The 18,613-nt window shown below is 43.1% G+C and overlaps 1 protein-coding gene and 1 non-coding gene across 4 annotated transcripts in view; one reads left to right on the forward strand and one right to left on the reverse strand.

Annotated features, from left to right (window-relative positions):
- Window positions 1-18,613, forward strand: part of PPEF1 (protein phosphatase with EF-hand domain 1) — a 158,955-nt gene that overhangs the window by 11,999 nt on the left and 128,343 nt on the right. Inside the window, exons 3-4 of one of the 3 annotated variants that reach the window (XM_059910713.1) lie at window positions 328-380; window positions 1,495-1,535. The exons of 1 other annotated variant lie outside the window; for it this stretch is intronic. The gene's annotated coding sequence lies outside the window, so the exon portion shown is untranslated. The remainder of the gene's footprint in view (window positions 1-327; window positions 381-1,494; window positions 1,536-18,613) is intronic. One more of the 3 variants, XM_059910714.1, reaches the window with a different exon arrangement.
- LOC132358075 (U6 spliceosomal RNA) lies at window positions 14,946-15,052 on the reverse strand. Its single transcript, XR_009500428.1, has one exon. It is a non-coding gene; the product is annotated as a U6 spliceosomal RNA (small nuclear RNA).

Raw genomic sequence — 18,613 nt, forward strand, 5'->3', positions numbered from 1 at the left:
CTCACCAGTCGTGGTTTGGTTTGTCTCTAGGGAATACTTTGCCCTTCCTCGAGCTTTCTGTCTGCCCTTGCTCTAAGGGTGGGTTCACCACATGCAAGCTTTCGCCAGGTTCCCACACAAAGAAAAGAGGCTGGTACACCTCTGATGCACGCAACACAGGATTCTGCCTTTAGCAAAAAAGAGGGAGACTTTTGTTCCACTCCTCTGCTGCCTTCAAGGTGTATTCACAATCTCTGTTGCTAGTAAAGTGCAATATGGTTTACAAAGCACTTTCACATACATTCCTGTGAGGTAGCCATGGTAAGTATTACTATCTCCATTTTTCAGCTGAAGAACTTGAAGCCAAAGAGTTCGAATGCCTTGCCGAGACCATTCTGCTGGTGAGTGGCAGGGCTGGGCTCATACTCAGTTTTCTGATACCTAAGTGATGTGGGGAGGCCCTTGTTCATAGAGGCTACATGTTGTTCCCATAAGTGCCATTGGTCTCTTGTAATATTTTGTATGCATGCCAGTGGATACCTTTTTTGTCTTTTGTAATTTTTAAATGAAATCCCTAAAAGCCAGAACTAAGAGCCTGTCGTAAACCGCTGTTGATGACTTTCACCTTGATACCACCAGCGTCATGGCTAGTGCCGCAGCTGGCCACAGTTTCCCTCGGCACTTTAGTCTGTTCAGTCAGATTTGTGAGGCCTGTCACCCCCGGGTCTGCCCATAATCATCTGAACAACTACCAGAGAAACAAACAAACTAGCAAATAAAGACTAGAAGTCACTTCAAACTTTTTGAGTCCTCTGATTTCTCAGGTGTTTAGTGTGGCTTTCCCCAGTGTTTGGCTTCACTGATGGTTTCCTCACTGATGGCTTCCTTCACTGATGGTTTGGCTTTCGTCAACCAAGGAAACCATGGCCCCAAACACCGAGCTGACTTAGGAAGCTCCATTGACCTGATTTCATTTAGAAATGATTGTACTTTGTCTTTCAGTGTATATTCAAGTACTTACTAAGGAAAGTGAGTGGTTACCTTAGTATGGCAGAGTTCACCTTATTTTTCCCCTTTTACGGCTCATCAAAACATTTGAAACTAGCCTGTTGGGATGGGTATTCGTTACTTTTTGCCCACCTACCTTTTCATAGTTAATTACATCCCTCAGTCTTCTTACCCAGTTCAAGTTCTGTGGTCATTTTTATCACTCCTTTGCCCCTTTGTTGCTTGCACTTGTTGGCAAAATCAGTCTGTTAAATCCACCTGTTTCCCCACTCCACCTCTGAATATGGCCCCAGGAGGAACACACCTTCAGGCCTACTGGTTTCACATTAAATTCTTGAGTAAGTACCTCAAATGTGTTCTTAATGCGGCCTAGAATCATGTCTACTTTCCCTGTCCATTCATTTTCCACCTCACTTAGAGGACAGGTTCATGTCTTCTCTCCCTAAACTTCCTGTACCTCCTTCCCCAACCTCACCTACAGCTGATGACCTTGCTTCCTTATTTCAGTGAAAAAAAAAATGCAAGCAACCTGAAGAGAACTTCCACAGGTAAGCCCCACATCTGCTCACCTGCCTGCATCTGTGCCCTCCTAGATCTAGACCAGGGCCCTGCCTCTAGATCAGGGATTTCCTACCACAGCCCTGTTGACATTTGGGACCGGGTAACTCTGTCGTGGGGGGCTGTCCTGTGTATTGTAGGATGTTGCACAGCATTCCTGGCCTCGACTCACTAGATGCCCATAGCACCATCCCCTGAGTTGTGAGAACCCAAAATGTTCCCTGGGGGAGGGGGCAAAATCTTGGGGGCTATCTGCCGATGTCTGGAGACGCTCTGGGCTGTCGGGGTTAGTGTGCTACTGGCATCTAGTGCGTAGAGACCAGGGATGTAGTGAAACATTCTGCAGCGCACAGAACAGCCACCCACCACAAGAAATAACTGGGCCCCAAATGTCAATCGTGCCATGGTTAAGAACTGCCCTAGATGACTTGTTTGAGTTCCTGTCGACACCCAGCCCTCCACCTGCGCTTGCCTACTCAAGGAAAGCCCTGCAACAACTCCCCTCTTTCTCCTGCATCTTTATTTATTTATTACTATTATTTTTTTAAATTTTATTTTATTTAAAAAATTTTTTTAAATTTTTGGCTGCATTGGGTCTTCATTGCTGCACGTGGGCTTTCTCTAGTTGCGGCAAGTGGGGGCTACTCTTCGTTGCGGTGCGCAGGCTTCTCACTGTGGTGGCTTCTCTTTGTTGCAGAGCACAGGCTCTAGGCACGCCGGCTTCATTAGTTGTGGCACTGAGTTTCTGTAGTTGTGGCACTGAGGTTCCATAGTTGTGGCTTGCGGGCTCTAGAGCGCAGGCTCAGTAGTTGTGGCACATGGGCTTAGTTGCTCCGCGGCATGTGGGATCTTCCCGGACCAGGGCTCGAACCCGTGTCCCCTGCATTAGCAGGCAGATTCTTAACCACTGCACCACCAGGGAAGTCCCTCTCCTGCATCTTTATTTACCTCCTCTATTGGATCATTCCCGTCAGCATACAAACATGCTGCAATTTTTAAAAAAATTTTATTTATTATTTATTTGGTTGCACCAGGTCTTAGTTGCGACCGGTGGGCTCCTTAGTTGTGGCTTGCCAGCTCCTTAGTTGTGGCATGCGAACTCTTAGTTGCGGCATGCACGTGGGATCTAGTTCCCCAACCAGGGATTGAACCCAGGCCCCCTGCGTTGGGAGCTCAGAGTCTTAACTGCTGCGCCACCAGGGAAGTCCCATACTGTAATTTTATTCTCATCATTAAAAAATAATCTCTTAATCTCATTGCTGCCTCAACTACTCCCATTTCTCTGCTCTCCTTTATAGCAAAACTCTTAGAAAATGTGTCTTTAGGTGCTCTCTCCGGTTCCTCTCCTCCTCTTGGAAGCACTTTCCCCTCCCAGCTTTTAGGATGCCACCCTCTCCTGATTTTTGCTTCCTACCTCACCAGTCACCCTTCTCAGTCACCTTTGCTTTATCTCATCTCTTTGACCTCTAAACATGGGTGTTCCACAGGTCTCAGTTCATGGACTTTTCTATTCATTCTCACCACTCTGGTGACCTCATTTAATCTAATGGCTTTAAATATGCTCTGTAACCTAGATGAATTCCAAATTTATATCTCTAGTCCAGACTTTTCTCCCAAACTCCAAATCTACCTGCTATACATGTCCATTTAAATGTCTAATAGGTATCTCAGTCCTATTCTGTCTGTGTCTAAACTCCCGATCTCCACCCCCTCTCCTTTCTCAGTCTTCCTTGTCTCAGATAAGGGCAACCTCGTCTTTCCAGTTATTTAGGCCTCAAACATAGAGAAAAATGGAAGAAATCATACTTGATTCTTTTTTTCCCCTCACACTTCAAATCTAATCTCACTAGCGAATCCTATTGGCTGCACCTTCAAGATCTATCTAGAATCTAATCACTTTCTACCATCTGCCCTGCTACCATACTAATCAAAGCCACCATCACTTTTTGTCTGGATCATTGTCGAGAACCTCATGTTCTGGCCTCCCGGCTTCTGCCGTTTTCTCCCTACAGACTATTCTCCACACAGTAGCCAGTGATCCTTTTTTTTTTTTTAAACTTAGGAATTATTACAACTTTTTTTTAAAATTTATTTATTATTTATTTATTATTTATTTTTGGCTGTGTTGGGTCTTTGCCTCCGTGCGAGGGCTTTCCCAAGCTGCGGCAAGCGGGGACCACTCCTCATCGCGATGCGCAGGCCTCTCACCATTGCGGCCTCTCTCGTTGCGGAGCACAGGCTCCAGACGCGCAGGCTCAGCAGTTGTGGCTCACGGGCCCAGTTGCTCCGCGGCATGTGGGATCCTCCCAGACCAGGGCTCGAACCCGTGTCCCCTGCATTGGCAGGCAGATTCCCAACCACTGCGCCACCAGGGAAGCCCGAGTGATCCTTTTAAGACCTAAGTTAGATCGTGTCACTTCTGCTCAAAACCCTTCAATAGCTCCCCACCTTAACTAGAAAGAAAGCCAGAGCCTTACAGTGGCTTGCAAGGCCCTACATGATCTGATCTTCCATTTATTACCTCTCTGATCATATATCCTATTACATTGCCTTTACAAGACCACACTTGCCTGCTTGCTGTTCTTCAAACACAGTAGGACTCTTCTGCCTCAGGGCCTTTGCACCTGCTGTTCTCGCAGCCTTTACTGCTCTTTCCCTAGGTCGCCCCATTGCTTGCTGTCTCATCTTGCTCAGGTATTTGCCCAAATATCTTCTCAGTGAGGCCTTTCCTGACTGCCCTATTTAAAAATTGCTATTTTCCTTTCCCCTTCACCCTGGAAACTCAGTATCCCCCTTTCCTGCTTTATTTTTCTCTACAGTGCTTGTCGCTATCTAATTTTCTAGATATTTACTTATTTCTAGATATTGTCTGTCCCCTATCATTCTCAACTAGAATGAAAGTTCCGTGAGGCATGGATTTGGTTTTGTTCACTGCTGTATTCCACAGAACCTAAGTAGCGCCTAGTACATAGTAACCACTCAATGAATATGTCTTGAATGTATCTGTTCAGGGTTGGGGAATGACTCACGCCAGGTCAGTCCCAATCACAGCTAATCCTGGGCCTTTGTGTGAATTCCTGAGAAGAGACATTTCCGTGTTCACCCTGGACTCAACGTGAGCTAATCCAGAGGCTGGAGGTTCTGCTGCCATCTGATTATTGCATTGTATCAGACGGGGCTCTGAGTCGGGTTTACTGACTCTTGCAACTGAAGGAGTCCTGATGGTTCATGTCTAAAATGTTGGGCATCACCGCAGTGGCTGGCAGTGCTTCCCTGGCTCAGACACTGGAAAGTTTTGTTGCCCTCGGTTCCCAGGAAATGCGAAAAGAGGCTGATGGTCATGGGAATCGCCGCTTTGGCAGGTCAGGGCTTTGGTTTTCCGACGTCCTGGGCAGCCATCAGTTCTCAGATGCAGCAGGGCACTTGTTCCCACGTATTACAGTAACCAGGAAGGTTGAGGTTACAGAGTGGCAACACATCTGTGGCAGATACTGCTAGTTGCTTATCCAATATCCATTCTTCTTTTTGTCAGTAATAAAAATAAGAAGAATAAACATTTCTATAATGCTTGCTATGTATTAGAGACTATTCAAACTCTTTACTCATATTAACTCATTTAATCCTCACAAGAACCCTGTGAGAAAGGTATTGTTACTATGCTTAGTTTACAGATGAGAAAACCAAAGCACAGAATAATTAGGTAACTAAGTCACACAGGTAGTAAATAAAGGAGTGGGGTTTTAACACCCAGGCCATCTGGCTCTATAGGCTGTATTTAACCTTTACACTGCACTCCCTGATTTTGTTTGACTCAGCAATGTGTCCAGCTAAAACAGTTTGATTTCCCAGGTTTGCTTACAGCTAGAAGAGACTGTGTAACACAGTTCTGGCCAATGACTTGTATGGAAGTAGTTGGGCTTACAAAACCATTTCTTTAAAAGGAGATAGACTCAGCTGGTATGCCCCATTTTGCCCTTAGCTTCACTTTCTCCTCAGAATGCAAATGTGATGCTGGAGGGAGAGCAGCCATTTTGTGACCATGAGTTGACAGTTATGAGGAAGAAAGCTACATTGCTCAGCAGAAAGAAGGAAGGTACCTGGGTCCCAGCCCCAAATTTACTACTTCCAGACTCCTGGTTATATGTGAAAAGTAAAATCCCTAATCTTTAATGCTACTGTTTAGTGGGAGTTTCAGTTATATGAGGGAAAATACAATCACTACTGATTCAGCATTTCCACATTTCTCTCCTATACCATTTTGACAGTGTCTTTAATCTGCCCACCAGCTACTGAGGGACTGCTCCTCACTGTCCCAGTCCCTTGATTGAAGTTGTTTATTGTCACATACCTGCAGTATGTCTAGGAGCTCAGTGTTTGGTAGTGTGGGAATTTTTTGGGTTGTTTTTTTTAAGTGTATGACATGGCCCCATCTCAAGGAGTTTGAAGAACATTAATTAACCCAAAGGACTGATTTATTCCAAGATATTAATGGATGATAATGGCTTGATGTGGTTTTTCCTAACTTTGGATGTTACTGAATTTTAATTAGACCCTGTCTTCTTCTTTCTTAAAGAAGAAACTCAAAAGAGAAGGCAGAGGGGCAGGGTGATATGCAAAAGCCTGTCTAAAAGGAAAGATGGCCTCGTGTAGTATTCCCCTCAACACCAGCTATATATAATCTACAAAATCATCTGCAATCACATTCAATGAGCTTAGATTTGATAGCCGCTCAAGAGAGAAAGAGATCAGCTGAAAATACTTTGTCTCCCCCTCCCTTATTTATGTGACTTGAGATGCTTCCAGTTTCTAAAGTCACTCCCCTGGGACTATGCGTCCAGCCAATGCTAATTGGTGACGGAAATGAAATTTCACTCTACTGCCACCAAACTTACTGTCTTTAGATTTAAGTGGATTCAGCTGTGCACACAATGGGACTTGCCTCTAAGCTTTCCTCATAGTCTGATGGGAAGATTTCAAGAATGGTGGAGGTGTTAAACAAAGATCATCTTATCTGTTTGTATTACTGATTTTAAGTGTTTGTGATTTTTTTGGATACAGTTAGGGTACAGTCTGAAGGCTATATATAATAATAAAACCAAAACCAATTAATAGGTTGTTTAACTCAGTTAGAGGCTGTCTGCAGGCTAGCAGCTTTCCTTTGCTAAATCCCGTTAAAATGCAGTGAGTTCTATTTTGTGCAGAATGAGCAGGCTGCCATGACAACTGTCTGTGAATATTATTTCAATATTAGTCATAGGTTTCCAGTGTCTGCCTCCGGGTCCAACGTTCATTCTAAAACCCAGATGCACATCTGTTCTTAAAGGAGTTCTCCTGGACGTGTTTACAAAAAACAAAAACAAAACAGTTTCAGCCGGCTGGGGTTTTTTTCTTTTGGAAGAGAAATTTGAATGAATTCACACAATTGCAAATGGTAGATTTTATTGCTGTTTCTTTTCTTTGGGAAAGGCGATTTGGATATGAATTTTTTATTGTACTTGACTGTAGATTTGATTAAATAGATTAAATAGGAGCCCGGAGATTACTCATATTGCCTGTCTTTAGTTACATGCCCACCTGAACACTCCCTTTTGCCAGGAGAAGAGGATGTGCGAGCTGCCTAGGCCTGTGTTATGTGCCCAGCCCTGGGCAGTCACTGTTGCTTGGGAAGTGGGCTCATGCTGATTGAATTAAGCCAGTCAAGTCTCACACTTAGAGTGGAGGGTGGTGTCAATCCCATGCAAACCACAGGGCTTAGAATGGGGAGAGGGTTGATCTCATAAAGGAAAATTGGGGTACTATTGCGAGGGATCGAGGGGAATACTTGTCGGCCACCTGGTTAGGCAACAAAATGCTGAGCAAATAATAACATTTACTGAATACTAACTGTAAGCCAGGCATCACTCAAACAGCTTTACGAGTGTATTGCTTAGAGAATATTTGGCTGCGTGTGATGAGGTAAATGATGAAATAACAGGGACTTAACACAGAGGGCTTGGCTTTTATCTCATGTGATATGAAGTTAGGAAAGAAGCAACTTCACATCATCATCTGTGTCCCAGGCTCATCCTTCAGTCTTTCTGCAATATCATTCTCAGCATGAGCCTCTCTTCCTAAGGCACTCAAGAGGGCTGCTCCTTCTCCAGGCATTATGTCATGGTTCCAGGCACAGTGGGGGAAGGGCAAAAAGGAAAGGGCTCATGACAGCTGAGTCTTGTCTTTTTTAGCAGAAAAATTGCTTTTCTGGGAGCCTCAGCCAGTAGATTTCAGCTTATATCGTATTGGCCAGAACAGAGTCACATGACCACCCCTAACTGCGAGGGATCCTAGCAAATCAAGTTTTGGTGGCTGAGTCCATTGCCACCTAGAATAAAATTGGGACTTTATTGGTAAGGAAGAAAGGAGAATAGATACTGGCTAGGCAACTAGCAGTGGCTGCCACAATATGTATGAACCCATTTATTCCTTACATCAACCCAGTGTGGGTGGTGCTATTACTATCCTGGATTTTAAGAAACAGGCACAGAGAGGTCATGTAATTTTCCCAAGCTCACACACAGCTGTTAAGTGGTGGAGCTAGAAAATTACCCCAAGCAATCTGACTCTGGAACTGAATTCTCTGATGCTCCCAGACACATCCCGACCCACCGGTCAGACCACATTTCTTCTCCAGGATGTGTAACCACTCAGGAAATTTAGGCCTCTCCTAGAAATGGTAGCTAATATCTGTTTAGCACTTTATAGTTTATGAAGAATTTTCCACTTAGATTATTCCATTTAAATATTATTATCCCCATATTAAAAATGAGAAGACTGAGGCCCAGAGAAGTAATAAAAGTTACCTAAGGTGCCCAGCTTGTAAGTGGCAGAGCTGATGTTTCCTCGAAATTACAAGAACTTACTCCTGGTCCCCTTTCCTAATCCTCCTATTCTTCCACGCACAGAGACTTCATTTTTAATTTTTAAAAATGACAGTAGTTTGCTCCAGACCCTATATTAACTTCGCAAGCTTCTCAGGAAAAACAATGCAGAGAAATCTTGGCTCTCTCACCAACTGGTTTTCCTAGTGTCCTTTTCATGTAGCCATACCAACAGGATCATGGCGTATCAGCAGGAATTGTGTTTAGTAGTGAGAAACAGAGACCTAAGCGGGGAGGTTATTCTTATCTCATGTAATGTAAAATCCAGAACTTCATTCAAAATGTGAGAGTATTCATTACAAATAGCTCTTATCTACCTGTTAAAGTAAAAGAGTCATTAAACGTATAGAAATTGCCTGTCCTTAGTTACATCAGGTTAATTTGTATTACATTTCCTTAAAACCACTTTGTAAATCAAACTTATTACAAAATAAGAATAACAGTCCACCTCACTGGGGTAAATTAGTGAAGTTTTAGTACATTACTGATACCTCAGTTTGCTTATAATTGTTATTTCTCTCATTCTTTCCAAATATTTGAAATCTTTAGCTTATGGCATTGTTTGATTTATACATCACAACATTCTCTTGTTCTGGTGATACTACTGAATTGACCGTAAAAATCACAAAAGCATTGTAGAATATAGTTTGACTTTAAAAGTCATGAAAGAGTGGGTTGAAAAAGAGAGATTTAAACAAATATCATACTGTGTTATGAGGCAGTGCCTCTCAAAGTGTGCTTTACCATCACTTGGGAATTAATTAGAAATACAGATTCATGAGCCCTACTCCAGACCTACTAAATCAGAACCTCTAGGGGCTGGGCCCAGGAATCTGTGTTTTAACAGGATCCCCAGGTTATCTGTAAGTACATCAGAGTTTGAGAAGCACTGTTTTAGAGAGTTTTATGTAAATGACACTCACAGATTGTGCCCTCTTTGGGATATTGGTGAAGATACTAACTTCAGCTTTAGTAAACTAAGACCTATATTAAACCCTAGATTCTCCTTTGAAAGTCTCCAAATCATAGAGTCCAGTTATGTACTCCCGGTCACTGAACCTTAATTCAAGTGTATGCTTGACTCCATTCCCCTATCAGCACTTTTTCAACTAAGTAATCAGTATTTGTCTTTCCGATGTCAGTTTAAAGATCAACCTCAGGTACTTCCCTGGTGGTCCAGTGGTTAAGACTCCACACTCCCAATGCAGGGGACATGGGTTCGATCCCTGGTCGGGGAACTAAGATCCCACCTGCCGTGCTGTGCGGCCAAATAAAATAAAATTAAAAAAAGAAAAATGTTATCTTCAGAAGCTTTTGCTTGACCTCCTGACTCACTCTTATAATACATGTACTTCTCCTTTGCAATTTCACATTTATTTTTATGATTATTTGATTAACGTTTACTTCCCCCACAAGGCTATAAACTTCATGAGGGAAGGAACCAACCTTGTCAGTTCTGTTGGTAGTATATCCCCAGGGTCTAGAACAGTGCCTTGCACACAATAGATGCTCAACAAATATTTGTTGAATGAATGTATGAATAAAACCAAGACAAGAATAAGTTTTTGTTTTGTTTTGTTTTTGGCTGCGGCTTGTGGGATCTTAGTTCCCCAATCAGGGGTGGAACCCGGGCCCATGGAAGTGAAAGTGCCGAGTCTTACCACTGGACCGCCAGGGAATTCCCAAGAATAAGTATTCTTAAACTAAAAACTTTTCCACAGTCTTCACCATAAACTCTTAGTCATCTGAGGCAATACTAACAAGTGTTTTGAAAAGAAAGCCGTGGATCTTTCCTCGGCCTTGCTTTAGGTAATAGTTTCAACATTCCTCTATGAAACCAACTGTTGTTGTCTGTGTTCATAAAAACAAAAATGGTTGAAAGGGAGGCAACGGTTGGCAAAAAGAAAGCTTGAAGAACCTGGGACCTGCCTTCCCAGTACGCAGGAAGTGGTTCTCTCAGCCAGGTTGTGTTGTTCACATTCTGCTGGCAGGTACTGTCATACCTGCCTCCATCATTGTGGGGTTGCCAAGGCAACCTATTAAAGACTAATTCTAGAATCTACCTCTGGAAAATTCCAGATGAGCCTGAGGAATCCTCTTCAAGTAAATCTACAAGCGTGACGATGGATTGTGTCCTGAGCCTGCAGGTCAGACTAAAAGATTCAGCAACCAGCAAAGTGAAAATCTAGGAGTCTGTTTTCCTTCAACCTGTGTGGAACAGGTAAAACTTAGAGGGAAGGATAAAAACTCTTAAAGTAGCAGATAAACTGAATGAAATCTGGGTAGACATGGAACTATATGTTTAAAAGTTAGCCTTCCTCTGTCTAGTTGTTTGGCCAACTCTAGTAGAGTTAATGTTTTGTGTATGGAGTTTGTCATACTTTAATATATATTGTATTGGAGCTATCTTTTAGAAAGGTATTTATTTGTTATTATTATTTTGGTCACACCGTGCAGCCTGCGGGATCTTAGTTCCCCAACCAGGGATCAAACCTGTGCCTCCTGCGTTGGGAGCGCAGAGTCTTAACCACTGGACTGCCAGGGAAATCCCTGGAGCTATCTTTATAGGGTGGAATTGGATCACCTTGATGTAATAGAAAGAGTACTGGCCACCAAGTTGTACAACTATGATGTTGGGGAGGCTACTTAAACTCTTTGGGCCTGGTTTCCTCTCCCATAAAATGAAGGGCCTTTCTGAACAAGTCCAGAGGACCAGAGTATCTTACCATATCACAGGCTCACCTGTTACAGAGCTCTGGGCCAAGGCCCTCGTGATGATCTTGCAAGGGGACTCCGTTGTCTGTGCCTAGGTCAGTTTTGCCCAATTCGCAGTGCTTTGACATGAGAGGGAATTGCATAAATGTGTATTCTTTGTTTTACATTTGTCTTGGAATGACAGATTATAGCTCCTGCAGAAGGAAAAATAGAAGGAATTACATTGCTCTGCCATTGACTCATGCTAGATGTCAAACTGAGGCGCCTGCAAAACGCAAGCACATGCAAGCTAAACGAACAGATTGTGGCAATATTTAAAAATATCACAACTCTCTAAATAAGAAGCAGTTCTGATAAGCCTATTTGGAATTCATGCAAAACACCCATAAACTCTGAAAATCTGAATTGTACATTGCCAAGGTAGATTACTCTGTGCAGTAATTATAGATAAAGGCATATTGGATTATATGATAATATGTCTCCCTTGGTTTACAGATACCCCTCTCTCCTGGGCCTCTTCCTTTCCGGACTGTTGCTTTTTTAGTCTCCTTTGTTTGCTCCTTCCTTCTCATTCCCTTTAAATGTCCCTATTCCCCCGGGCTTCTGATTTTGCCCCTATAGCCTTGTGACTTTACAAGCTCTCCCTGCCTGTTTTATCTTCTCTAATCACTTTAGCTGTTATCGGTAACCTGATGACCTCTTTAATCAGAATCTGCAGACCTGATTTATTTTCTGGGCTTTAAAAGGAGCTTCTACTGGCTATGGGACATTTTAACTCGTTATTTTTCTCCACCATAAACACGCCTGTCCCCCTTCATGTCCTACCCCATACCCGGTAACACTCTACCGCAATTAATGGCGTCACTCACTAGACCATAAATGACGAGAGGGCAGGGACCATGTCTGTCTTATCCACCACTGTACCCCCAGGGCCCAGTGCAGTGCCTGGCACCCAGTGAGCATTGTTGAAGAAGTGATGAATCCATCTGGTATTCCAAACTAGGACCCTTGGAATCATTCTGGATGCCTCTGTCCCCCTTGCTACCTGTACCCAGTCTGGGACCTGTGGGACTTATTACCTAAAAGACTTTCACATTAAAAAGCAAAAGGCCTTCACATTTGGCCCCTCGTCTCCACTGCCACTGCTTTAATTCAGCACTTATCATCCATCTCCTGGATCCTTGCAGGAGCTTCCTCATTGGTCTTTCTCTGTCTGGCTTTTTCCCAGCTCATCACATCTGACCTTCAGAGTGATCTTCCTAAAGTGTGAATCTAATCAGATTACTCTTAGGCTCCCCTTCACTTAAACAGAGTTTGCAATCTGGCAGCCTCACCCCAGAGTCTATACAGTGTTTTGAGAAAATGAGAATTACTGCATTTCATTGATTCTAAGATGCACATTTTTTCACATTTTAGCACCTCTGAAATTGGAACGTGCCTTAAAATCGATGGAGTGTCATTGTTTGATGGGTGGCTTTTTTCTTTCTTATTCGTACATAAAATAATAATACACTTTGTAATCGATGGCATCTTATAATTTGTAGAAGTATACTCATACTGACATTTAAAAATAGGGAGATTTTACAGAAAAGTATGTCAGTTTCTCTTGAAAAATTACACTGGGTAACACTGGGCCAGGATTTCTGGATGGCAGCCTAAGAGGGAGCTACTGGTAAGTAGCAGCTGCCTCATTTAGACAAGAACTCTCTAGAATGTCCCATCATTTCCACCCAGGCTGCTTTATTCATTTATATTATGTACTCCAGCTTATGTAAGCATTTGAAATTGCAATCCCTAACTGACAGATTAAAGTATGAATTCTTTGCTGCGATTTTCAAGAACAGTCACACTTGGCACCAGTCTGCCTCCTCAGGTTCACATCCCCATCCTCTGCTGTATACACCCTCTATCCCCTAGTCTCAGGAAACATTACTCAAATGTAACCTGCTCCCGAGTTCCCTGGAATGCCTTTCTCCACTTTGTATGCTCTAGGAAGCATTACCTGACTTGCCCTGGCAGGGCTCATATCCTTCTGGGCTCCAATAGCACATGGCATATCTCTGTACCTACACCTCCTGTCTTGAAATTATTTGTGGACGGGCCCGTGTCCCTCATTACACTGTGAACCTGGTAGGGAAATGAATCAGACTGTGTTCATTGTTGTATCCCTGCCTCGTAGCTAGAACTTGCTCAGTAAGTATCTGTTAAGTAAAGGATGGATGGGGTGCGTTTTCTCACTGGGATCTCTGTTTTTTGAGTTTTGCCCATGTATAGAGAGCTAAAAGTGAAGTCAGAGGGAAAGGCAAGTGTTTTCCTTAGTGCTCGTAGTTTACAGCAGCAGACACTGCTTCTGGCTGTGCTTTAAGAAGGCCCTTGGCAGTCAGAGTCAGCCCATGGACACTTTAATATCTACAGACCCAAAGGTGCTAAGCCAGAGCCAGCTCTGAAGTTTTTTTAAAAATTTATTTTTAAATTAGTGTACAGTAAAACCGACTTGTACAGTTCTGTGAATTTTAACACATGGGTAGATTAGTGTTACCACCACCATAATCAGGATACAGAACATCGCCTCCAAAACTCCCTCTTGCTATTCCTTTGTAGTCATATCCCCCCCCACCCCATAAACCTTGGCAACCATTAATCAGTGTTCCATTACTACAGTTTTGTCTTTTCGAGAATGTCATATAAGTGTACTCAACGTTTTAAGCCTGGCTTCTTTCAGCATAATGCCTTTGAGATTCATCCAGCTTGTGTGTATCAGTAGTTTGTTCCTTTTTATTGGTAAATAATATTCCATTGTATGGATGTCCCACAGTTTGTGTATCCATTCACTCATTGAAGGACATTTGGGATGTTTTCGGTATTTGACCATATGAACCTGTGTACAGGTTTTTGTATGAATATAAGCTTTCATTCCTTTGGTGTAAATATCCACGGATGGGTAGGATTGCTATGTCATATGGCAAGTGCCATATGCATGTTCAACTGTATGAAAAACTACCAAACTATTTTTTCAGAGTGGCTGCACCATTTTGCATTCCCACCAGCAAAGTATAAGAGTTCTAGTTGCTCCATATCCTAGGCAGCACTGGATATTATTAGAATTTTTAAAAAATCTAATAGGTGTACAGTGTTAGCTCACTGTGCTTTTTTTTTTTTAACGTCTTTATTGGAGTATAATTGCTTTACAATGCTGTGTTAGTTTCTGCTTTATAACAAAGTGAATCAGCTATACATATACATATATCCCCATATCTCCTCCCTCTTGCGTCTCCCTCCCTCCCACCCTCCCTATCCCACCCCTCTAGGTGGTCACAAAGCACCGAGCTGATCTCCCTGTGCTATGTGGCTGCTTCCCACTAGCTATCTGTTTTACATTTGGTAGTATATATAAGTCCATGCCACTCCCTCACTTTGTCCCAGCTTACCCTTCCCCCTCCCTGTGTCCTCAAGTCCATTCTCTACATCTGCGTCTTTATCCCTGTCCTGCCCCTAGGTTCATCAGAACCTTTTTTTTTTTTTTTTAGATTCCATATATATGTGTTAGCACACGGTATTTGTTTTTCTCTTTCTGACTTACTTCACTCTGTATGACAGACTCTAGATCGATCCACCTCAATACAACTAACTCAATTTCGTTTCTTTTTATGGCTGAGCAATATTCCATTGTATATATGTGCCACATCTTCTTTATCCATTCATCTGTTGATGGACACTTAGGTTGCTTCCATGTCCTGGCTATTGTAAATAGCGCTGCAATGAACATTGAAAAATATGGAATGCTTCACGAATTTGCGTGTCATCCTTGCGCAGGGGCCATGCTAATCTTCTCTGTATCGTTCCAGTTTTAGTATATGTGCTGCCGAAGCAAGCACTCTCACTGTGCTTTTGATTTTCATTTCTGCTTCCTTGAATCCAGTCTGGGGGAATTGGAGGGGAAAAAGTGGTCAACTCACCACCAGCGTGGTGGTACTTCAAACTCTGATCTTCCTCAGTATGGCTTCTGCTATTTACTTTCTAGAGTCCTTGTGTTACTTATTTATTGCTGTATAACAAATTACAAAAAACTTAGAGGCTTAAAACGCTCATTTGTGATCTCACAGCTTCTGTGGGTCATGAATCCGGACAAAGCTTACATGGGCCCTCTACTTCAGGATCTCTCACAAGCTGCTGCAATCAAGGTGTTGGCTGGGCTGCAGTCATCTTAAGGCTTAATTGGGGAAGGATCTGCTTCCAAGCTCACGTGGTTGTTGGCAAGATTCAGTTCCTTGAGGTCTGACTGAGGGCCTCAGTTCCTTGCTGGCTTTTGGCCAGAGACTTCCCTCAGTCCTGTGTCATGTGGGCCTCTCCAACACGGCAGCTTACTTCATCAAAAGCACACGAGTTGTGAAGGCAATAGAGAGAGTCTGCTAGCAAGACAGAAAGTCACAGTCTTTCATAACTTAGTCACGGAAGTGACAGGCCAACACATTTGCCATATTCTGTTGATTAGAAGGCAGTCACTAGGTCAAGCCTTATACTGAAAGGGAGGAGATTACACAAAGGCATGAACACCAGGAGGCAGGGATCATTAGGAGCCATCTTGGAATTTGCCAGTCTTCAAATAGCTGGCCCATGGATTCTGTCCAGGTTTTGGTTTTTTTAAAAATAAATTTATTTATTTAATTTATTTATTTTTGGCTGTGTTGGGTTTTCATTGCTGTGCGCGGGCTTTCTCTAGTTGCGGTGAGCGGGGGCTACTCTTCGTTGCGGTGCACGGGCTTCTCATTGCTGTGGCTTCTCTTGTTGCAGGCGCACGGGCTTCAGTAGTTGCGGCTTGAGGGCTCTAGAACGCAGGCTCAGTAGTTGTGGTGCACCGGCTTAGTTGCTCCGTGGCATGTGGGATCTTCCCGGACCAGGGCTCGAACCCTTGTCCCCTGCATTGGCAGGCAGATTCTTAACCACTGCACCACCAGGGAAACCCTTTGTCCAGGTTTTATAGCTTCATTCCGTGGGAGAGACAGGGTAGAGTGGGTAGAGTGTCCTTATTCCCTCTTACTCTCTGTGAAGCTTTTTCATTTGATTTATGAACATTCAAGGTTAATGTAAGGAGTTTTTTTGTTTGTTTTGTTTTGCTTTGTTTTAAACTCAAGCCATCTAGGACATAGCTAGGGTTAGATTATCAGTGGTCAAAATTTAAATCCTGGTATCTACTAATCTTGTATTTATTAAGTCACAACCATGGAAAGCTCAACTTTTGTACCCAAGATGGAGCCTTTCAATGATGAATTTATAAACTTCAACACAGGACAGCTATTTCAGCCTGCCATTGTGGCTGCTGACCAGGTGACCCCAATAGACAGATCTGCCCAGCCCTGGCCTTTATGAATTTCTTTCACCTGATAGTGACTTATAACCCACCTTTGATTTATTTTAATAACTTTCTAATGACTTGCCAAATATGACCTCTCTTTTCTCCTACTTAATGTGGTTTTTCAGTACCCAGAACTCATCCCTGGAAATATGCTTGATCCTTTCTCTTTATGAAAATGTAAAACTACTTAGTATTCCTTCCCTCTCTTCAAAAGAAAGCAGGCTCTTTAAATCAAGGTTCTTCAAATGTTTTTGATCATGAACCTCTCGCAGTGAAAGCTTTTTGAGAATGGACTTCTGATACAGTTATATTTATTTACTTACAACTACTACTACTGAACTCATATTTGTTTACATTACCAAACATAAACGAAAATAGAAAATTCAGAAAGAATAAGAAAATATGAGTTCTAATATTGTACTTTCTATTGTCCAACACACCTTCTGTGTATTTACTGTGGGGCAGGTACCTCAGTTTGGAGACTGCTAGGTGCTAGGAAGCTGGGATTGGGTGTGATTGCTTACCACTGGTCCTGAAATGGAACAGGACCCTGTGGAGCCCTCCCGGGTACAGATCCTTTCTGTGTCCCCTGTTTCTTGTTTGTACGAAATAGGCTTCATTCAGTCTCCTTGACCTTCCTGGAGTTCCAAAGGGCAGATTCAAACAGTTGCTAATCAGAGAAGGGAGGGAATGCAGAAACAGGGAAGGAGCAGTCAAGAAACAACAGTGCAGCAGGGTCCTGGTTCCTCCTCAAGTAATACACTAACAATACCTTTGAGTTCTTCTGCAGGGAACTAAGGCCCCACCCAGGTGGAGGATGGTAACTTCAGGCTGAGCACAAGCTCCCAGGAACTCTGCCCTGTTACCTCACCACAGACTTTAAAGTCTGAACACATTGGAAGATAAGGAAGACTCTGACCACCCTCCCCAAATGATTCTCCCTTTAAAAACTTTCATGGTTGAACAGAATCTTCAGAGTTGGTTTTTGGACACTAGCCCACCTTCTCCCCAGGTTGCCGGCGTCCTGAATAAAGCAGCCTTTCCTTTCCAGCCAACACTGAACCTGAGTTTGGTAACAGCCCCAGCACCAGAGGGCTAGCTGAGAGTTGTCAGAGCTGGAAGGCCAGCCCCATCTGAGTTCCCCACTTTGGCGCTATCAGGTATTAAGGTATCAGGGGCCATGAGTGGGCAGACACCTTAAGTACTCAGCACCAAACAGATCTGCACACATCATTTCTTTTCTCAGTCTATTCCCAAGTCCAGCTGCTTTGCCTAGATTCTAGCATATTCCCCAGGGTGTGTCATGACCAATTATAGGAGCTGCCCATTAGAATGACTTTTCCTTGGTAGAAATTGGAACTGTGGCCAGCTTCAGGAAGCTTGTGAAATAGTAGAGGTTTGCCTGCAATGCCCAATTTCTCCCTTGTGAGGAAACCAGTCTTCTCTGTTCCTCTCTGTCTTTCTATAGCTTGCTACTACCATAGACTAACCGAGCATCCTGGTTTGGGTTCTCTCAGAAGCTGACCCTGAGACAAGCATTTGAGACCAAGTTTATTTGAAAGGTGAAGGCAAACCCAGTAGGGGAGTGGGGAAGTGAGAAAGGAAGGAGAGACCACCAAGACAGCCAAGAAAGAGTAAGTCCAGCCTGCAGAGGTGGAGAGGCCACCATTTTTCAGTCACAGCAGATGGACAGTTTTCTCTATCTGCTTATAAGTCTAATTGCAGCATTATAATTAGGGACTCACTTCATTCTGATTTTTGTTTCATCTCTCCCATTTCACATCCTTGTTAAGTACATACCTACAAGAACACTCTCTTTTCTCCCTCACCTCTTTTCTTCTGGGTAACTCCTAACTTCTGGCTGTGAAATCATCAGGTCTCAGGGCATCACTTCTTCTAGAAAGCCCTGCTTCATCACCCTTTCTGGGGTAGGGCTCTTTCTCTGTGCCTCATACCTGTCCTATTAGAGACTTTGTCATACTGTATTGCTTTCATTTATTCATGTAATAAATATCAATTATGCGCCTGGCACTGTTTTAGGTTCCTGGAGCTTATATTCCAATAGGGGAGTTACTTTTTATTT

The sequence above is a fragment of the Balaenoptera ricei genome, chromosome X, assembly GCF_028023285.1.
Source record: "Balaenoptera ricei isolate mBalRic1 chromosome X, mBalRic1.hap2, whole genome shotgun sequence".
Taxonomy (NCBI): domain Eukaryota; kingdom Metazoa; phylum Chordata; class Mammalia; order Artiodactyla; family Balaenopteridae; genus Balaenoptera; species Balaenoptera ricei.